The following is a 17,991-nucleotide window of genomic DNA, read 5'->3' on the forward strand; positions in this document are numbered from 1 at the left end:
TTGCGTTCTAATCTTCTTTTCAGCTATCTGTGTGGACCTGCCCCTCACAGCATTTCAGGAAGTCAGGCTGACTATCCTCCCATGACCTAGCTTGGCACCAACAATAACATTCAGTCCATCAGGCCATCTTGAGTTCCAGCTCAAGGGCTGCACCTGAAACACCCCAGAGTGCTATTATTTTCTAAAATAGTTAGCACTTAAAATATTTATCCCATAAAGGAGAAGAAATAATTCACAGAATTATTACAGTGCAGAAGGAGGCTATTTGTCCCACTGTGTCTGCACCAGCTCTCTGAATGAGTAATTCACCTGGTGCCATTCACCCACCTGCTCCCTGTAACCCTACACATTCTTCCTTTTCATTATTCCCTTTTGAATGCCTCATTGAATCTGCCTCCACCACAATCTCAGGGACTGCATTCCAGATCAGAACCATACGCCGTGTGAAAAAGATTTTGCTCATGTTGCCATTGCTCCTTTTGCCAATTACTTTAAGTCTGTGCCCTCTCATTCTTGATCCTGAGTGGGAACAGTTTCTCCCTATCTTCTCTGTCCAGGCTCCTCATGATTTTGAATACCTACGTCAAATTTCCTCTCAGCCTCTCCTCTTCAAGAGAAACAGTCCCAACTTCTCCAATCTATCATCGTAACTGAGGATACATTCTCATGAATCTTTTCTATGCTCTCTCTAATGTCCTCACATCTTTTCTAAAGCAAGGTGGCCAGAACTGGACACAATACTCTAGCTGAGGTCGAACCAGTGTGTTATACAAATTCAACATAACCTCCTTGCTTTTGTACTCTATACCCCTATTAATAAAGCCTAGGATACTGTATGCTTTATTAACCACACTCTCATCCTGTCCTGCCACCTTCAATGACTTATGCACATATACATACAGGTCCCTTTAGAATTGTACCCTTTATTTTATATTGTTTCTCTATGTGCTTCCTATCAAAATGAAACATTTCGTATTTCGCCGCATTGAACTTCATCTGCCACTTGCCCACCCATTCCACCAACTTGTATATGTCCTTTTGAAGTTCTACACTCTGCTCACAGTTCACAACACTTCCAAGTTTTGTATCATCCGCGAATTTTGAAATTGTGCCATGTACACCAAGGCCTAGGTCAATAATATATATCAGAAAGGTCCCAACACTGACCCTTGGGGAACTCCACTACAAACCTTCCTTCAGTCCAAAAGACACCCATTAACAACTACTCTCTGGGGAGAATTTTCTCCCTGTCGGGCAGGCTGGGCAGGAGCGGGCTCAAGCGGGCGTGCAGCTGATCGCCACCCACAAACGGCTGCGTGCCATCATTTTACGTGGGTGGGCCAATTAAGGCCCGCCCAGCATGACGCACACCCAGAAGCGCTCAGCGCTACCTGTGTGGGTGGGAGAGGAGGGAGAGCCGGGGCCTGCGCTCTTTCGCACATGTGGGCAAAAGAGCACAGAAATCTCTGAGGCACAGAGCTGCCTCAGGGAGATTACTTGATTATTAAAAGTTGAAAAAAATACAAAAAAAATTCAGGCATGTCCCCTCATGTGACAGTGTCATGCCAATGAATTTTAATAAAAAATTTTATTAAACTTATAAACCCTTCATGAAACCTCATCCCGCCATGAAAAATGCGAAGGCCACCTGGGCTCTTCACCTGCCCGCCAACCTTAAGGTTGGACGGGCAGCCCTGACAATGACTTTAATGAGGTGATTAATCGCCTTAACAGGCCTTTGACAGTTCGGCGGGCGTGCAGCCGATTCCAGTCAGCACCTGCCAAACTGAAGATCGGAATGACGCGTGGTGACGTCAGGACGCACGCCCAACGTCACCACATGTCATTTTATGCGTTGGCGTGCAGGGGCCCCCTTCTGTTTCCTGTCACTCAGCCAAATTTGCATCCTTATTGCTACTGTTCCTTTTATTCCATGAGCTTTAACTTTGCTCACAAGTCTGTTGTGTGGCACTATATCAAATGCCTCTTGGAAATTCATGTGTACCACATCAACAGCATTACCCTCATCAACCCTCTGTACCTCTTCAAATGGCTCCAGCAAGTTAGTTAAACATGATTTTCTTATGATATCCGTGCTGGCTTTCCTTAACTAATCCCCCATTTGTCCAAGTGGCTTAATTTTGTCCTGAATTATTGTTTCTAGAAATTTCCCCACCACCAAAGTTAAACTGATTGGTCTGTAGTTGCTGGGCTTACCTTTCCACCCTCTTTTGTACATTTGCAATTCTCCAGTCCTCTGGAACAAACCCAGAGTTTAAGAAAGGCTGAAAATTATGGCCAGTGCCTCCACAATTCCCACTCTCACTTCCCTCAGTACCTTTGGATGTATCTCATTCAGTCCTGGTGCCTTATCAACTTTGAGTACAGACAACATATCCAACACCTCCTCATTATTAATTGTAAATCCTTCTAGCGTATTAATTTCCTTCTCTTTTACCATGACCTGGGTAGCATCTTCTTCCTTGGTAAAGATAGATGCAAAGTATTCAGTGAATTTCACTAGCTCGATATCATACAACACAATTGTATTTGTTTTTATGCACAATGTTTAATGCATATGGAAATAAAAGTCGATAAAACCAAATTAGGAGCCTGGAATTTTAGCACACACTCATTAAACTACTTGATCCATTCCCAACCCATTTACACCAAGTTAGAAGAGGGGGAAAACGGAACTCTGTACAAACACATCAAACAATCTTATGCTAACACTGAAAGAGCCCAATTTCACCTCACATAATCCAGGTGGAAAAGATGAAGGTGGTTACTACATTCTTATCGGAGCACATAATGGTTTATAGACCAGATGCATGCTTTCATAGCACACTGACAGGCAGACAATAGTTCACAATTCGTAAAGCATTTTTGACTTACTGAGGTTTCTGTCCATGGCAGAAGATTGAGGAATTAGATGGAGCTAAAGGAAGGTTACACAACTCTTGTAAGCACTCTGCTACTTCTTACAACACTGAGAGGAAGGCCTATTACAAATATTGCCCTACATTAAAGCAGTAACTGCACTCAAAAGTTCACCATTGGCTGTAAAATGATTTGGGGTGTGCAATTACTATACAAATACCAAATTCTCTTCATTATTTACTACAGTTTAATGATCCACTTTTGGAAGGTGCAATGGTGTATAACTCACAGGTAAGCGCCAATTTTCATCATTGTACTTACCTATTGCAATTTGACATGTTCCTGATCTATGTGGGTGTTGATTATTTCCAGATGTACATTCTTCCTCTGCACTTAAAACTACCTTCTTTTTGACATGGGAAATTAGTAAGAAGCAAATACCAATAAACGTTACCACTGGACCCATGATTTGTAAGAACAGCAGTTTACATTTCTCGTTTCCACTAGTTTTACTAGTTATATTGAATCTTTCGCCTTCCATGGTGTCAGGGCAGGTGATTGCCCAAACTCCAATCATCGTTAACAGCACTCCGCTAAAACAAAAGAGGACACCAAAGATGAGGAAATGGGCAAAAGTGTCCTGTTCGCTGCAAGAAAGAAAGCACCGTTGATCTGCTGAGTAGATCAGCTGTCTCAGATTGATTAGAGTTCTGGATCTTGATAGCAGTATGAATACCAAGGCAATACCACATAAACTTGGTCCAGTTGCCTTTAGGATCACATTGCAGCTGCCACCATTACGATCACATGACTGGAACCCAAAGGTAGCAATAATGACTCCGGCGGATAGAAATGAAACCCCAAATATGAATAGAAAGAATCCCGTTTTATAAGAGCTTCTATCTCCCTCCATTCTCTCCGACGATGGAAGGGTACGCATTATCAACTTCTCAGAATTGAAATGTTCTTCTTTAATCTGATGTGGCTGAACCTGTGAATTTAATTAGATACTGCAGCAAATTTTGTTTTAGCATGTATGATATCAAACATCATAATCATTCTGCCTCTAAAATACAGTATGGGCACCACTCTTCATTAACAACCAGCCAATTAATGCTGGAAATACTCAGCAAGCCAGGCAGCATGACTAAAGAGAGAAACAGTCAACATTTTAGGACACTGACCTTTCATCACCTAATCAATTTTAATTTCAGATTTTCAGTGTCCACTGTATTTTGACTTTGTTTTAGACTATTAATTAAATGTTGTAAACTAGTTATATTTTTCGTGAATTAACATCTGCAGTATTAAAGGAGTGCTGCAGAATTACAAACTTTAGGATCAGATGTTAAACTGAGGCCATGTCTCCATGTTCAGATGGATATAAAGAACATAAGAAATAGGAGCAGGAGTAGACCATATGGTCCATTGAGCCTGCTCTACCACACACTATGATCATGGCTAATCTTCAGCTTCAACTCCACTCTCCTGCCTGCTCTCCATATCCCTTGATTCCTTGAGACACCAAAAATCTGTCTGTCTCAGCCTCAAATATATTCAATGATGGAGTATAAAGAGTGAAAGATTGCAAAGCTCTGAGATTCAGAGGGATCTGGGTGTCCTAGTGCATGAATCACAGGTACAGCAAGTAATTAGGAAAGCTAATAGAATGTTATCGTTTCTTGTGAGGGGAATTGATTATAAAAGTAGGAAGGCTATGCTTCAGTTGTACAGGGCACTGGTGAGACCACATCTGGAGTATTGTGTACAGTATTGGTCTCCTTATTTAAAGAAAGATGTAAATGCATTAGGAGCAATTCAGAGAAGGTTTACTAGACTAATACCAGGAGTGGGCGGGTTGTCTTTTGAGGAAAGGTTGGGCAGGTTAGGCTTGTATCCACTGGAGTTTAGAAGATTAAGAGGTAACTTGATCAAAACCTTTAAGATCCTGAGTCGTCTTGACAGAGTGAATGTGGAGAGGATGTTTCCTCTTGTGGGAGAATCTAGAACTGGGGGTCACTGTTTAAGGGGTCACCCATTTAAGACAGAGATGAGGAGAAATTATTTCTCTCAGGTGGTTGTGAGTCTTTGGAACTTTCTTCCTCAAAAGGCAGAGCTAGATAAGTTCTTGATTAACAAGGGGGTGAAAGGTTATTGGAAGTAGGCAGGAGGTTATGAGGAGAAACTTCTTTAGCCAGACAGTGGTGAATCTATGGAATTCATTGCCACAGAACGCTGTGGAGGCCAGGTCATTGAGTGTATTTAAGACTGAGATAGATAGGTTCTTGATTGGTAAGGGGATCAAAAGTTATGGGGAGAAGGCGGGAGATTGGGGTTGAGAAAAATATCAGCCAGGATTGAATGGCGGAGCAGACTCGATGGGCCGAATGGCCTAATTTCTGCTCCTATATCTTATGGTCTTATGGAGGTTACAATCAGATCAGCAAGGATCTTATTGAATGGCAGAGCAGGCTTGAATGGCCGAGTGGCCTACTCCTGCTCCTAGTTTGTCTGTTTATACGTATTAAGAACACTCTTGGGTAGAGAATTTCTAATATTCGCATTCCTTTAAGTGAAGAAATTTCGCCTTATCTCTGTCTGAAATGATCGGCCCCTTATCTCGAGACTGTGTCACCGTGTTCCAGATTCCCCAATCAGAGGACCCTGTAGCACGTTCATGAAGAAAAGAGAAGTTTTCTTATGTCCTGGCCAATATTTATTCCTCAACCAACACCACCAAGCAAATTAAATGGTCATTCTTCTCCTTGAAATGGTTGGAATCTGGAACATGCTGCCTGAGGGGGTGGTAGAGGCCGAAACCCTCACAACATTTAAGAAGTATTTAGATGTGCACTTGAAATGCCATAGCATACAGGGCTGTGGGCCAAGTGCTGGAAAATTGGATTAGAATAGATAGGTGCTTGATGGCCGGCACGGACACAATGGACCGAAGGGTTTGTTTCTGTGCTGTATAACTCTATGACCCTATGAAAAGTAATTTACTGAAGCACTTTGGGATATCCTGAGGACTTGAAAGGTGCTATGTGAATGCATGGCCCTTCTTTTAACAGTTCTGTAAAAATTAAAAGTTTACATCCCAAACATATTATCAAAATAAAAGTAGGATATCATCCTGGTTATGTGGCATGGTACAGCTCTACCAAACATGAACATTTTGATAATGATTAACTTCTAGTTATTCTTACGTCAACCATTGCTGATTTAATTAACCTATTTCAATGTGTCTGCTACAAAACAAGGTCACCCTAGCAGCTTGTAAATTAGAAACCACCAAAAATGTATTAAATATTGCTGGCTTTCCTGAAAAAAAATCATTTCCCATTATTGCATTCCTCATTAATGCAAGAAAAAAATGAAATGGAGTCACACACAATCTGTACAAAACAAAGGAAACCAATTCAAACCATAACACGCTGAAAACGTTGGCCAGAATACTTAGCATAAGGAAGTTCCAGGAAGTCCATGCAACTACACGTTGCTTGCCTGTCTAATGTACAATTCCCCCAAAGGGAGTAGGAGGCAGCTGCCTGTCCATAGCAAGTCAAAGGGAGAATATTTCATAGAAGTGAGCCATCTTTGTCTCTTCCTGCAGTCTCAAAAAATATTCATGCAATTGAAGGCATGACAAATATGAACGTGGCTGTCAGAATTTGTGGGTAATTTGTGCTCTAGTCCTCAAAGCCTCATCAGTTCTATTATTCCTTAAACTATACAGAAAAAAGTAATGAAAATTGTAACAAGCTGAAAATAAGTGGAAACATTTACTGTTAGTTTTGATATCAAATGCAAGTTCTTCTACATATTCCCTTTTAGTTATAAATCCATTTTTTTTGGGGCATTAACATTTTCAGAGCAAAGTTAAAAACTATCTCTTACAATTTTTCTTGGCATTGCTTGCTACTTTATGTATATATTCTTTAATGGAGCTTTTGATGTGTAACTAGACTGTGAAAAGTCTGGTTCACAAAGTGGTCAGGGAAAGGATGAGCCCAGTGGCAAGAGTATAGAATTTGTAGTGGAAGGGCAAAACCAGCTGGAGAAGATTATAAGGCAGACAAGCAATTGAATAACACAAAGTCAGTGTTTGAGGTGAGAGTGCTGAGGTGGCACTGATTCGGTTTTTGTGGATAATATCACCAAGGGGCAACGTGTAGATGAGAGGAGCAAGGATGGGCACAATGCAGCAGTGGGAAGAGAATTGATAGATAGGCAAGAGTGAAACCAAGTACTTGCAGTCCCAACAGAGAGGTGTTGAAGTAGGATGGTGTGATTAACTTTCTGAGGAGTGTAAAGAGATTGAGTAGGAATAAGACACCATGGTCAGTAAACTGTGATAAACTTTGGGGAATGGGTGGAATCCAGCTTGGAGGAATACAAAACAGTGAGTTTCAGGAGGGATGAGGGGGAGGGGGTGGGGTCAGGGAGGCAACCACATATCTAAGGACATGGGGAAGAGAGATTGTGCATGGAGCAATAGTCAGCAAGAACGGAGGGGTACAGTGCATGTTCTATTGTAAAAGGATGGGAATTATGTGCTTTTAAAAGGGAGTGGGAATACTGCCCAAGGATATATTAACACACACGGTCTGTTCTTTGCAAACAGAAAGATCGTGTACACACATTGCGCCTATTTCAGCTAAACAAAGTAAGTGACATCCATTCACTGGTTCATTCCCCAGGGCAATGTCTTGACCAGTCAGAGTCATGCTGCCTGGTTTAAATTTCAAATAATGCTTGACAGATAACTGTCAGTCAACATCACCTGGTGCATTCTCCATGGCAATGCCTCTACCAATCAGAGTCCACTTGCCAATCAATCAACATTCCCTTCTGATGCAGTATAAATATGTTGGGCAGAATTTTGCCCTTGATGGGCAGGTGGGCCCCACCGGCTAGGCAGCGGGCAGGCAGGCAATCGCCGCTGCCAAAACGGGCCCTGCCGCCATTTTGAGTGGGCAGACCAATTAAGGCCCGCCCAGCGGGCCACCCAACAGGAAGCGCTATGTGCTTCCTGTGCAGGGTGGGGAGGGATTCCCCAACTGTCAAAGTGCGCGAAAGAGCGGACATCTCCCTGAGACTAAGTGCTGTCTCAGGGAGAGCGCTGAAAGTGTTATAAACTTAAAAAATAGAAAAGTAAAAAAATTATTAACATGTCCCCCTCATGTGACAATGTCACACGAGATGGGACATGTTAATAAATATCACATAAAGTTTATTAAAGTTTTTTAAAAATGGACATGAAACCTCATCCCGCCAGTGGATGAAGTTTCATGAATAATCTGGACCCCGCTGGGGCTCCTGGCCTGCCCACCAGCCTTAAGGTTGAACGGGCAGGGCCTTTAATTGGCTTCACAAAAACAAAATTACCTGGAAAAACTCAGCAGGTCTGGCAGCATCGGTGGAGAAGAAAAGAGTTGACGTTTCGAGTCCACATGACCCTTCAACAGAACTGAAGTATAGTTAGGAGAGGGGTGAAATATAAGCTGGTTTAAGGTGGGGGGCGGGGGGAGAGAAGTTGAGGGTGGGGTGGTTGTAGGGACAAGCAAGCAGTGATAGGAGCAGATAATCAAAAGATGTCACAGACAAAAGGATCAAAGAGGTGTTGAAGGTGGTGATATTATCTAAGAAAAGTGCTAATTAAGAATGGATGGCAGGACACTCAAGGTGCAGCTCTAGTGGGGGTGGGGTGGAAAGACTGACAAGGTATTAGTTGTAGATTTAAAAATAATGGAAATAGGTGGGAAAAGAAAAATCTATATAAATGATTGAAAAAAAAAGGGGAGGGGAGGGGATGGGGGGAGGGGAAGTTTAAGATCTAAAGTTGTTGAATTAAATATTCAGTCCGGAAGGCTGTAAAGTGCCTAGTCGGAAGATGAGGTGCTGTTCCTCCAGTTTGCGTTGGGCTTCACTGGAACAATGCAGCAAGCCAAGGACAGACATGTGGGCAAGAGAGCAGGGTGGAGTGTTAAAATGGCAAGCAACAGGGAGGTTTGGGTCTTTCTTGCGGTCAGACCGCAGGTGTTCTGCAAAGCGGTCGCCCAGTTTGCGCTTGGTCTCTCCAATGTAGAGGAGACCGCATTGGGAGCAACGAATGCAGTAGACTAAGTTAGGGGAAATGCAAGTGAAATGCTGTTTGGGCCCTTGGACGGTGAGGAGAGAGGAAGTGAAGGGGCAGGTGTTGCATCTTCTGCGTGGGCATGGGGAGGTGCCATAGGTGGGGGTTGAGGAGTAGGGGGTGATGGAGGAGTGGACCAGGGTGTCCAAGAGGGAACGATCCCTACGGAATGCCGCCAGGGGGGGTGAAGGGAAGATGTGTTTGGTGGTGGCATCATGCTGGAGTTGGCGGAAATGACAGAGGATGATCCTTTGAATGCGGAGGCTGGTGGGGTGATAAGTGAGGACAAGGGGGACCCTATCATGTTTCTGGGAGGGAGGAGAAGGCGTGAGGGCGGATGCGCGGGAGATGGGCCGGACACGGTTGAGGGCCCTGTCAATGACCGTGGGTGGAAAACCTCAGTTAAGGAAGAAGGAGGACATGTCAGAGGAACTGTTTTTGAAGGTAGCGTCATCAGAACAGATGCGACGGAGGCAAAGGAACTGAGAGAATGGGATGGAGTCCTTACAGGAAGCGGGGTGTGAGGAGCTGTAGTCGAGGTAGCTGTGGGAGTCGGTAGGCTTGTAATGGATATTGGTGGACAGTCTATCATCAGAAATTGAGACAGAGAGGTCAAGGAAGGGAAGAGAAGTGTCAGAGATGGACCATGTGAAAATGATGGAGGGGTGGAGATTGGAAGCAAAATTAATAAATTTTTCCAGGTCCCGACGAGAGCATGAAGCAGCACCGAAGTAATCATCGATGTACCGAAGAAAGAGTTGTGGGAGGGGGCCGGAGTAGGACTGGACCAAGGAATGTTCCACATTCCCCATAAAGAGACAGGCATAGCTGGGGCCCATGCGGGTACCCATAGCCACACCTTTTATTTGGAGGAAGTGAGAGGAGTTAAAGGAGAAATTGTTCAGTGTGAGAACAAGTTCAGCCAGACGGAGGAGAGTAGTGGTGGATGGGGATTGTTGGGGCCTCTGTTCAAGGAAGAAGCTAAGGGCCCTCAGACCATCCTGGTGGGGGATGGAGGTGTAGAGGGATTGGACATCCATGGTGAAGAGGAAGCAGTTGGGGCCAGCGAACTGGAAATTCTTGATGTGACGTAAGGTGTCAGAGGAATCACGGATGTAGGTGGGAAGGGACTGGACAAGGGGAGAGAGAAGGGAGTCAAGATAACGAGAAATGAGTTCCGTGGGGCAGGAACAGGCTGACACGATCGGTAATTGGCTTAATGATCCTGTCGATGGCCTCAATTGGCCATTGACAGGTTGGCGGGCAGACAGCTGATTTCACTGTCTGTCCACCTTCCTGAATATTTAAATGGGGAGGGATGATGGGGGTTCCCCCTGACGTCATCCCGCGTCACTTTCGCGTCGGCGAGCGGGCCCCGCCCCCAACTCGCCAACAGAAAAATTCTGGCCGTTGTTTCCCTTGACATTGGAATTTTCTTGCGAATTGTCCTGATGAGTGCAAGATGAAAAGTTTCAACAAAAAAATGTACTTTTTCAGCATTACAATGCAATAATTATTGAAATTCAGAATTTCTAAGGCTGCATTATTCTGCAGCTACTACCAACAATCTACATCCATATAACACCTTTAAAGTAAAGGAACAACCCAAGTCAATTTCATAAGTATGAAAAGGAAACAGATACTGTGACCGTTAAGTACTTGTGAAGTGCAATGTGCATTTAGCAAACTCAGGTAGTAAGGGCAGCTCTCCAGACCACAGCCAGCTCCACCATAAAACAATGCATATACATACTTCAAGAGATCCATTCTTGCCTAACCTTTGGTATTAGGAGAGCACAGGTGAGAACATTAGTTTAAGAAAGAAAGATTTGCATTTATATAGTGCCTTTCACGACTTCAGGATGTGCTCAAGCGCTCTACACTAGATGAATTACTTCTGAAGTGTAGCTTGTTTTAATATAGGAAATGAAGCAGTCAATTTGCATATGGCAAGATCCCATAATCAGAAATAAATTATGACCATTATGATGGTTGAGGGATAAATATTAGCCAGCAGAAAGGGGAGAATTTTCCTATCCTCTGTGAAATAGTGCCATGAGGGCTTTTACATCTTTCTGAGAGGTCAGACAGGAGGCCGTCATTTTAACATTTAATCCAAAAGGCAACATTTCTGAAAATGTAGCACTCCTTCAGTACCGTACTGAAGCGTTGGCCTGGATTATGTTCTCAAATCTCTAATGTGGGACTTGAGCCTATGACCTTCTGATTCAGAGGTTAGAGTGCTACCATTGAACCACAGTTTAAAAGTTCCTAGCTGGCATGCATTTAAAATGTTGCTGTAGACTATGATGGAGTTAGATCACAGCCTGTGCAAACTCAAACTGGTGCATTGTAGGTTGCTGGTGGTTTGTTCTCAACACTTTGGCTTTGGTGCGTTCAGGCACTGGATGATACCCTGCCATTCAAATTACATCTGCACTATCAACAGGCGCCTGACATTGCTTTACAATGTAATTTATAATCTTAGCTTAATATAAAACATTGTAAGAATTTATCTCAGTGATTCACTTAAAATAACTAAAATCCTCTCGTCCAACCTAAAAAGAACGTCTAAATCAATTGAATTTCTTCACAATTAACATGAACAGTTTGTTTTTTGTGGTATCTGCTTGTAAAGAATTATTGTAATAATTTCTGTAAAAATGTATAAAATTCTTTGCCTTTTGTGGTATCTCTGTCTGTAAAAAATTTTTTTTAACATATTTTACAAAAGACAAACCCTGTTCATGTTATCCAATTCAATATTTTTAAAGTGCTGTTGCACTGTGACTACTGATATACCAATGAGACCTAAGCACTTGGATCACTTCCAGCCCAGCAATACTTCCCTGGCTCCCAATAAGGGCCAGAACTGAGTACACGTCGTGTTAACCCAAATTTTGAGCTTCTCTGCCAGTTATTACTTTTTGAATAAAAGTAAAATACTGCAGATGCTGGAAATCTGAAACAAAACCAAAAATAGCTGGAAAAACTCAGCAGGTCAGACAGTATCTGTGGAGAGGAACACAGTTAACGTTTCGAGTCCGTATGACTCTTCATCAGAACTAAGGAAAAATAGAAATGAGGTGAAATATAAGCTGGTTGAGGGGGGTGGGACAGGTGGAGCTGGATAGAGGGCCAGTGATAGGTGGAGGCAAAGAAGAGATTGCCAAAGATGTCATAGACAAAAGGACAAAGGGATGTCGACGGTGGTGATATTAGCTGAGGAATGTGCTAATGGTGACATTAAGGGTAGAAAGCAGGACGAGCAATTACTTTTTGAATGTTCTTATGAAGAATTTTCTGTTTTTATTACTGTAAATTTTTGTGAGCACGACCAGGAGCATCTACTTTCCCGAAACATCTGAAAGAATTCTGCATAAGGTTTTTCTTACAGTGGCCAGGGGCTTGTGCTACTGCGGGCTGTCAAAGAAAAAAGCTTGTATTTGTTAGAGAGCCTTTCATGATCTCAGGATGTTTCTACGTGCTTTACAGCCAATGAAGTACTCTTTGAAGAGTAACCACTATCGTAATAAACAGCAGACACTTTGCACAGAGCAAGGTCCCAAAACAGCAATCTGATAATGACCAGATGATCTTAATAATAATCTTTGGTAATGCCAGATACAAATTGGCCAGGACACAGGGCTTGTTCTTTGAAATAGTACCATGGGATCTTTTACATCCACCTTGGCGGGCAGAAAGGGGCCTCATCCGAAAGACAACATCTCCCACACAGTGCAGCACTCCGGCAGTTCTGCACTGGTGTGTCTGTCTAGATTTTGACATGGGGCATTTTTCTTAAAAACAGCGAAATTCAGTGTAATCTCACCACACTGAAATTATCCTCCATGCATGGTTAAACCAGGAGGCGCAGGATTATTTCCCAATCAGTGCTCGATACATGGTACACACTGACTTCTGCTATTAAAAAAAGACTGATCACGATGATGGAACCACCCATCAGTGTTAGGGGCGGGGGCAGAGTAGATTCCAATTTACAGGTAAAATAAAGACAAATCTAAATGATATTGAATAATAATGACAGGGCTTTTCGAATTAGCTATACGGCTGAGCAAGAGTGAAAATCCCGAGTACGAAGCAGTGTCCCGGGATGAGTTAACAGAAAACTCTTCACCCTTCCCTGGAAGTTGGAACCGAGAGATTCAGAAATGTTAAATCCATGCCTGAGCCCCCCACCCCCGGGGCCGGCAGTAAATGTCTGGGTATTTAGACTGAGCCCAAGCCGAGTGCAGACCAGAGGTGTTACCTTGCTGGGCTGTGCGGAGCTCCTCTGTAACCGTTACCGGGGACCATCGAGCTTCCTCCGGCTCATGTTAAACATGTAACGCCGACAACCTAGCACGGACTTGTAACCGGATCAACACAGGCACATCTACAGCACTTATTTATATCTAACAGAATTGAGAAACGTTCACGCCCCAGATGCCAGAGAGATAGTCACGTTTCACCAGTCTGGACCTTGTTAAACCACTCTCAACTCGACCTGACTGGTCCCGTCTGGATCCACATCCCTGCCCTATCCTCCTTCCTTGACCCCGAAAAGTGTTAGAGAAAGGAGACGACTCAAAACCTTCTAACTCGTTTTGCCATTGGGTGGCTTACAGAACACGAACTTGTTAATAATGACACATCTGTGCTCCAAATGTATCTTTAATGGTCAAGATTCTTGTGAAAAATATACACTGCTTTTCACAATCTAACATTTTTAGGAACAGGGTCCCGTTCAGCCCCTTGAAACTTGTTCCAGCATTCATTGAGATCATTGCTGATCTGTAACCGAACTCCATCCATATTCCTTACTGCCTTTAGCTAGCAAAGATGTCACTAGCTAGCTAAAATTAACGAACTGAGCTGGCGTCTACTGCTTCTTTGTGGGAGCGAATTCCACATTCCACAAACATCCCTTAGTGTTTCCAGTTTATTAACTAATTTCCTGAATAGCCTGGCTTAGATTTTAAGGTTATATTCTCTTAGGGAAATGGAAAAATTCTCTTTCTATCCTATGGATTTCATTCAACATCTAAAAACCTCAATTAAAACACACCTTACTCTTCTATGTTCCAGGGAATGAATAGTTTATTTAATATTGCCTCATTATTTAACCCATGGTGCCCGTAATATTCTGATAAATCTACACTGCACTCCTACCAAGGCCAATGTATCCTTTCTGAGCTACAGTGCCTAGGCCCCTGTGCACAATACTTGAGATGTGGTCTAACCAGGATTTTGCATAGCTGTAGAAAAAAATCCTTTTATTTTTCAGCCTTCTAAATATAAAAGCTAACATTCCATTAGCCTTTTTGATTTTGTTTTTAAACCTTATACAATTTAGTGATCTGTGTACCAGGGCCATTCTTTCTCTTTGGACCTCTACTGTTCCAAGCTTTTCACCATTTAAGAAATATGCTGATCTCTCTTTGGCCCAAAATGGATGACCTCACAACTTCCTGTGTTGAAATCCATCTGGTACGCTTGCGTCTACTCACTTTATAATTGTCTCCTTGTAACTTTATGTTTCTACCTGCTTCATTCACTACGTTATCTGTCGTTGTGGCCTCGGCAAATGTGGATATTACGGCTCTATTTTGTTACCTAAGTGATAATAATGATTGTTGAGGCCCCCAGCACAGATCTTTGTGGGACACCACGAGACAATTCTTTCTAATCATCTCAAATGCAACCGATTACACAGACGTACATTGCCCTTTACATCACACCCATTCCACCAAGACGCTCCAATACACAGCCAATTACATAGCAAGAAACTGATACACAGCCCATTGTACAGACATCTGGCACACTGCCCGCTATAAAGAGAGAGAGAGATACAGCTTTGAGCGTTGTCACTTCTGAAGTTTCGCTGCATGACATAGGGTGGAATCTTCCCAGATTTGTACAAGCTGCAGTGGTGGGCATGAAAATAGTTGTTTTACCCGCCGGCTGCGATGGCGGGCTTTTGCTTCGTGTTGTCCCATTCCTGGCGCGTCCCACCTCATTAATAACGCATTCATGGAAAACATGTCGGATCACTGGCGGGGTGGCCCATGATTCGCCCACCAACCCCACCATCTCAGGCCTTCAATAATCCGGACGCCAAATTTAAAAAGGCGCCCCTGCACAGAGCTAGCTCTCTCTAAGGGATTGGGAGCTGCTGGAAAATTATGGCTGCCATAGGGAGGAAACATGCTGCCCCCAAATTTGGCAACGCTTCCCTCAGGCACCAACTGTACACAGCGGAGACCCGCTGTGAGCCCTCTACCCCCGCTCTGGTTGAAGACCAGCAAGCAACGTCACCAATCCAGCATGGGAGGTGGTGGCAGAGGTGGTCAGTGCCAATGCCCTGCAAAAGCAGACAGTCACCCAGTGCCGAAGAATGAATGATCTCCTCTGTTCCACCAGGGTAGTCACTCTTCTCATCACTTCAACTTACACTCTCATAAACCCATCACACATCCACAGGGATCTCATTCACTGCCAGTTCAAGGGATATCACCATTCTCTCTCTCACACACACCATCTGCCCTGTGGATTGTGTCCTCATCCCATCCATGGCACCACTCACCACCCACACATGCCAGGCATCCTTCTCATCTAGCCTGGCAGGCGTCCTGCTTACACTCTCTCCATCTGTATTCATGCAGGACAAGCTGGCACACAACAAAAGGGAGAGGTCACCAACTGGTGGAGGAGTGCCCAACATCAAGGTCCTCACAGACTTTGAAAACAGAGCCATCCAGCTGGCCAGCAAGGATCTGGACCGGTCCTGTGCTGATGGTGAGATCAGCGGTGCTCTACCAAGTGAGGATCCAACAGTGCAACATCCATCAGATAACCATGCTGGGAGTGATGTGTCCTGTTTCACAGGCCACTGCCATGCACTAGTGATCTGTCCTTGCTTTTGCAGGCATATCTGGGAAGCAGCCGATGGGAGTCCATGAGCCAGGTTCTCGATTCAAGCCCCCGAGACACCTTGGAAGAAGAATCTGATGACACCCTAATTGAAGTCCCATCACAGCGTTCACCCATGCCCTCCACCAGTACAGAGACACAGCTCAGTGGGACCTAGCTTTAGAGTAGCCTCGGGATCACAATCTAGTAAGCACATCGCACTGTCTGATCCACAGCAGGCAGTGGCAGGGACTTCCCAGGTGTCTGGCATTCAGAGGACTGCTGGAGGCCAGCAACCTGCTGAGTCTGAGTCAAATGAAGAGCCCCTGTACTTGGTCATACCTCAGTCAATGGAGCTGCAAACGCAAGCTTGGGAACATCTGGAAGGGATTGCCACTGCACTCCTCAGATTGCAAGGCACAATGGAGGAGTCTGTCTGCCTTTAGTCTGAGGTGATGGCGCTGACATGCCAATGCACTGAGCGGCCGCCATGGAGACCTTGGTCCAGGACATCGGTCCAGCACTGCTGCGCAGGCTGAACTTCATCGCTGATGCCATAGTTGGTCTACAGCAGTGTCAACGTGAGAGGGGTGTGGGGCAGCTCGATCTCACTCCAGCTTCCCTTTTTCCTCAAGGAGTCAGCCAGGGGATGTCAGGCACCCATAAGGAGAAGGACCAGCAGTTCAACACCCCAGGGCCATCTACCCAGGTGACACCAGGAATGTGCAACCGATCCAAATCCCGTCTTCCTGTGACCCCTGCAGCTCCAGCATAACAGGCCAAGGAGGGTGCAGCTGGCCCATAGGAGGACACCCAAAGCAGGCCAGGACCCTCCAGGTCCCAGCTCTCCAGGGGACGCCCACCAAGGTCATCACAAGGTCGCAGCATGAGCCTCATTATGCCATCACTCTGCTGCTGTCTAAGGCCACACAGGCCTCATCAGCCCTCTTTGGGCAGCCTTTGTCCCTGAGGAGCCTCTGTGGAGCCTGGAAGGTGTCAGGGATCTGAGACCTGCTAAGGATGTCGGTGTTGTGGATGCTCACTGGGAATCATGTGCAGACCTATAGGATGTGTTTGTGGTGGTCGCAGACCAGCCGAACATTCAGCGAGTGAAGCCCTTGCAGTTGACATAGTTGACTGCTTGTTGCCATAGATCCAAGCACCATGTGAGTGCAGTCGCTGGCACCCTGCACCTGTGGAAAAACAGAGATCTGCGCAAATCCCAGTGCTCTTGCTTCCTGGCTTTCCTGATCCTAGGCGAAATGCACAAAGTGCTGTGCCTTCACAAAGATGGCATCCGTGACCTCCTGGATATACTTGTGCGTGGAGGCTTGTGAGATCCTGCACAGGTCATCTGTGAAGCCCTGGAAGGAGCCACTGGCGTAAAACGTGAGTTCCGCAGTCATCCAATGCACTGGCAGTGGATGGCCTCCATGTCCCCATGGTGCCAAATCCTGCAGCAGCTGGCAGATGTGACCAACCGGTTCCCTGGACAAGCACAGCCTTCGGCGACATTAGTTCTTAGTCATCTGCAGGAATGACAAGCACCGTCTGTAGACCCTGGGTCTAGCGAAGCAGTGGAAGAGGGAGGATCCAGTGGTCGTGGTCCAGGTAGGTACCAACAACATAGGCAGGATGAGGAAGGAGGCGTTGCATAGTTAGAATGACGAGCTAGGCACCAAATTAAAAAGCAGAACCTCAAAGGTAATAATTTCTGGATTATTACCTAAGCCACATGCAATTGGCATAGGGTAAATAAGATTGGAGAAATGAATGTGTGGCTCAAAGACTGGGGTGGGAGAAGTGGGTTCCGGTTTGTGGAGCACTGGCTCCAGTATTGGGGAAAGTGGAATCCGTACTGTTAGGACAGTCTACACCTGAACCTTGCTGGGGCTGGTGTCCTCACGAGCTGCATAACTAGGGAAGTAGAGAGGGTTTTAAACTAAATAGTGGGGGTAAGGGATCAAATTTGGGAAGATGTGGTAAACCAAAGAGCAGAGACAATTCAAGGGAGAAAAGTACTAATATGGGAAATGATAAACAGACCATGACAGGAAAGGACA

The sequence above is a fragment of the Cetorhinus maximus genome, chromosome 2 (assembly GCF_964194155.1).
Source record: "Cetorhinus maximus chromosome 2, sCetMax3.hap1.1, whole genome shotgun sequence".
In the NCBI taxonomy this organism is placed as follows: Eukaryota; Metazoa; Chordata; class Chondrichthyes; order Lamniformes; family Cetorhinidae; genus Cetorhinus; species Cetorhinus maximus.